We start from the raw sequence: 5,058 nt of genomic DNA, 5'->3' as shown, positions 1-5,058 counted from the left end.
TTTTCTGCTTTCAGTCTTTTAATTTCTAGACTGAACAATGCCCTTTCAATCATCCATTTTTTGTGACTCTTCTTTTTCAGGCTTTTGGTTAGTTCTATACTTTCTTCTGAATTTTTAAATCTATTTTGTAGTGAAAGTACCACTGCCAGAGTGAATGTAGTGTTCTTACTGAGGCCTTATCTTAATACCAAGAAAAATAAGGGAATTACATCAGACAAAACTCCTATTTATATAGCTTAGGTTGATGGATGCCTTCCTTGCATGATATTGTTGACTCATGTTCAGCTGTGATCCTCTGTAATACCCCCAAGTCTTGTTCAGAACAACTGTTTTCTGTCTAGTCATTCCCCATCCTGTAGTTTCCCAAACAATATTTTCCTTTCCTAAGTACAGGACTTAACATCTGTCCTTCCTCAGCTAGATCCTGTGTTCTTCACAGTTTCTCTGATCTCTCCAAATTGTTCTGAAGACTCTTTCTGTGCTCCAATTTGCCTGTAGCACTTTACCCCACATGCGCATTTCAGACGTGTGATCTGTTCCGTTACCCAGACGCTGAATAACAATATAGGAAAAGGAATTAACCCTTGCAGATTTCCACATTATACGCCTTTCTAGTTTGACAGCAGACTACTCATACCAGCTGTGAGTGAAGGTTTCCAAGAAGCTATGCATTCATCTTCTTGTAGCCTCATCTACAGTATGCTACTAGTTCTCTTTTAAGATTATTTTCTGTGATGGTGGATCTTTTGCTGTGTTACCTGAGAACATGAGTTATTGCTCTTCTTTTTACCCCAATATTTATCTTTGCTGTTTGTTTTCTATGCTCTCCCTCACAAGCTGCCGATAAAGAAAGAGGTAAACTCACTACTAAAGTGAGAAGTAACAAAGGAGAAGCCCTCCAGAACTCAAATCAAAACAGTTTTTTTATTCTTAGTATTTCCCTATCTTAGATGGCACATTTCAATAAACTAATTTGACATCACAGTAATAACAGTTATGTGTTTTCCTCCATGATTATAATAAAATTTTGCAGTTTTATCCCTCTATAATTTTCTTTCAATACTGCTGTTTCATTTTTCAGTCCCTATGATAATTATTTACAAAATTTATTTTACAATCCTATATATTGCATATTCTTCAGCTTCCTAACAGGGAAATTACTTTTAAAGTCCTTGTAGATTTTCTAAGGGGAAGGAGCCTGTGAAAGGTTAGCAGCAGTGGTAGTTCAGTGAAAAAAAAAAGAGCTGTAGGTTCTAAACTGAAAGGCTAATTTTAGCAGATGACCTCAACAGGTGAGCAGATCATTTCAGGTAACTTCAGAGTCCTTTGCTTCTCTGCATTAAATGTCAATGTCCATTTCTCTGTTGACTCTTACCCTGAATATATAGATTGCAGGAGCTGAGTTAGATTCCAGATCAGCAAGATCATGTTTTCCACTGGAAGTATTCCAGATGATGATAAACATCATCAAATAACTTTGAGCTCACCATGAATGTCGATGAAAGCATATCTCAGACTTCAGGGACACATAGTCTCACCTACCTTATCTAAATGCCATGAGTTGTTTGAAATCACTGTAGTATCTATGCAGCAAATGCTACGTGGATTTGGCACACTTTTGCAGGACTTCTTTTCTTTCAACTGTAGAGCTGGCCTCGCTGCACTGGACTGCCTGTGGTTACATGGCTGCAGGTCAGAATGTCAGTGGATTCCCCACTCTTGTTCACTCAGGGCCCACGGTTCCCTCAAGAAGGTTGTCTCAATGTAATGGCTCAGCGCCACTGTCTGGCATGCAGAACATTCCTGGTTTGTCTCCGGAGATCCGCGCTGCAAGTGCTGACATGTAACACCACAGCTGTGCAATTTGTCAGCGGACAAGGGGGAAGGAGCCCTGCCTCGCTCCGTCAGGAGGCACTGCAGCTCTGGCCTCGGCTCTGCCGAGCTCCGCGGCCTCCCAGGCAGGGCACCTCGGCAGCTCATGCCAGCAGGCGGGGCTCGCACATGGGGTCTGTCAAAAACTCGGTCCTGCAGAACATCTCTCACGAGTGAGAGGTCCCAGGAAGGGATTTGTTTGCCATAGAACAGACCACCATATCCTCACTATAACCTAACATCATTTATAGGCGCATAAATTGTGCAGTCTTTGGTGCTGTTCTACTTCAGCAGACTTCCAGAAATCACCTGCCTTCATATAAAATATTAAAAGACCCTACTTTGTAATCTAATTTATACTTAGTTTGTCTTTGTGTGTCAGTAGTATTTATCATTATCAAATGATACTCAGCAGTTATACAAAAATCAGCGTTTTACCATGGGTAAAGAAACCATTAAGTTTAGACTTTTCCTCCAGCTATGCATATACCCTTAGAACCTGCATACACATAAAGAAGAGTTAGTATTTAAAGGTGTGACAAATTAAGCTTTTTAATGTCTGGATATTAATTCTTTTACATATTAAGAATGAAAAATTACTGAAGTAAAATCTGTACTAAATATATTAATGATGGGTATTTTTATTAATAGTGAAAATGTGATAGTTATTACCTAGCACTTTGGCGATGAGAGGAAAAACTCCCCATGTATACATTAGAAAGGAGTGGGGTAAACAAATAAATAAGCTTTTATTGTTATTCTTTTGTGCTTATGGGGCCATGAAGGATTAGAATCAGAAGTGAGGATGACTGGAAGCAGACCAGTTACACCATGATATGAATGGAAGTTTGTAGTAGTGAAAGCACAAAAAGATAAGTCAGGTTATTAACATGCATATTTCAGTTATCTGAAGAGATGACAGTAACATCAAGGATTGTTTTAAAAGTCCTTTTTTTTCCCTCAGAGTGGTTTAACATTCATTTTTCACTGTTGCCATTATGTTTTCTTTATTTACATTTTGTTGTTCTTTAAGCAGTTGGCTAAAATAGTTAAAATGGTAAACATTTGCAATTCTGCAGCTAGAAAAGAGCATGATACAAGCCATTAATGACATAAGCCAGTATTCTGGGATCAGAGTGTGTATATATCTCCTAGGTATGATCAGTTGCACATTCCAATGTTTTCTAAATTTATAATATGTGAATTGAGGATTATATTGTCACTGGCTGAAGGTGCTGAGGGAATACACAGCTTCTCACAGTACCTGCAAAAGACATCATTAGTTTATTCCACATTGTTCTGCATCAGGCTTAAAAATCTGCGATGTTTGCCTTTCATTAGCTGGCTGTCCCAGCACATTTGAAAATCTCAGCTATCCATGACTGAGTATCGATAGCTTATCTCCAAAGGTTATCCTTTAGCATCTTGATCTGCTTGACTCTTGAAAGCACCTGATCTGTACACTGCAGCAGTCAGTCCAGCCCCTGAGTTTTGTTTTTCACCTTTCAGAAGTCTGGGACCAGGCTGTATCTGTCATTCGTAAGCTTCATTTTCTGGTTATACATGGGTTGATTATTTTGCTCCTAACCTAATATGTTTAATCAAATTCTTCAGGTGATTCTGTTCTCCCACAAAAACATCTGCTCTGTAACAACCTAATTCTAAAGGACTAGATCTCCCTTGTATTTTCCTTTCAAACTATTAGGAAACTTTCTGCTTTCAAAAATTTTGAAAGAAATTTTGTTTGTTTGCTTATAAAGCAACTAGCAGGCTTGAGCTAAATTTTACCTGATCCTTTATAAATGTAGCCTGGTTTCTGAATAGCACCATTTCAATGACATGCAGTCATGAGCAGCAGAGCCCACACAGGTGCAGGAAAATGCAAAGCTAGAGTAACTGCAAAAGAACCTACCAGTTGTGGCCACCTGTTGCCATTCACATCCAGTGAAAAGAAAATCACTGAAAAGAAAAAAATCAAAAGTGGTGCTGACTGAAATATTTTTCAGGAGAAGCTGATAGAAGTAAATAGAGACTTACCCAGAAGGTGAATTTCACATACCCAGGCACTGGAAATTTCTGCTTCAGTCTTCAGCTTCTCTATCCAAACAATGATCGGAGAGAACAAGAAAACACGTACAGCAAGCTCCAGAAACAGGGTTCAGGGTAACCTTGGAAAACCTGATGCATGGATTACCATAAACCGACTGAAGTGTTTTTCATTTTTTTAACCTGAATTTTCCCTCATAAGTTTTGGAAGTTCAGTAAGAGAGTGCTTTTCTACCTCTCTGCACAGTCTGTTAAGGAGTATGATACCATTCTTCCTAGATGAAGTCTTTTATTCCTGCAACTGGATACTTATGTTACTTCAGTCCTATTTCAGAGATGACATCTCATTCCACATGAAATCATGTTTGTATTTTAATGACTATTGCTGCTGCAGAACCGTCACAACACTATCTAGATCACGCTTTATAAATATGAATTGCAGTACTTGTGCACAGTAGTAACAGTAAAAACCAGAGTTTATTCTCCATTGAGTCTGGGTCCCTTACCCACTTCGGGAATAAACCATGTTAGACACACAGTGGTGCCTAAACTGCTGCTGCTCATTGCAGTTTATGTGAGCAGGACATTTACACCAGGGCACAACATTTGCAGCTGGGCCAGCCCTGGCCCTGAGGTACTCACGTTATCTAGGTTTTCCATCTTTCTTTTTTTTTCAACTGCTTCTTTTCCCTGATAATGAAGAGTTGATTATATATTAATTTTCAGAAGATTAAAATTAAGGCAAATAATTCTCCAAGGATTAAATTTCAGGTCACAGAAAAACAGATTTATGCATGAACCAATGAAAGGCCTTAGTCAGACTAATAGGCAGATTGACATCTTTTATTCTTAGATGTGTTTCCTTGCTACTGTGTAACTCTAGAGTTAAATAAGCTCTTAAAGCAATGAAATCATTGCTGTTTTTGTTGTTTGATGCTGAACTATTTGGGGAGGCAGTATCTGTGTGTGCCTGGCTCCATCACTGTCCTACTTTATGATCCCTTTCTTTTTCTCTGAGTTCTGCCTGTGCCTTTCTTGATCTGCTCCTAAAAATGGAATATTCTGGGTGTGAGTTCATTTACACCAGAGAGCTGCATCTGATTTATCCTCATGCAAGTTAGAACAGCAGTTAGATCAGGA

General features: G+C 38.8%; 1 long non-coding RNA gene across 1 annotated transcript; it reads right to left on the bottom strand.

Moving 5' to 3' along the window:
• Window positions 1–905: 905 nt before the first annotated feature.
• On the bottom strand, window positions 906–4,172 carry LOC134421641 (uncharacterized). Its single transcript, XR_010028641.1, has 3 exons — window positions 3,910–4,172; window positions 3,785–3,831; window positions 906–3,136 (listed from the first exon to the last, which is right to left on the bottom strand). It is a non-coding gene; the product is annotated as an uncharacterized LOC134421641 (long non-coding RNA).
• Between the last annotated feature and the right edge of the window lie 886 nt (window positions 4,173–5,058).

This window comes from Melospiza melodia, chromosome 9, assembly GCF_035770615.1.
Source record: "Melospiza melodia melodia isolate bMelMel2 chromosome 9, bMelMel2.pri, whole genome shotgun sequence".
Classification (NCBI taxonomy): domain Eukaryota; kingdom Metazoa; phylum Chordata; class Aves; order Passeriformes; family Passerellidae; genus Melospiza; species Melospiza melodia.
The sequence above is the reverse complement of the archived record's forward strand: the minus strand, read 5'-3'. Positions and strand labels throughout refer to the sequence as shown.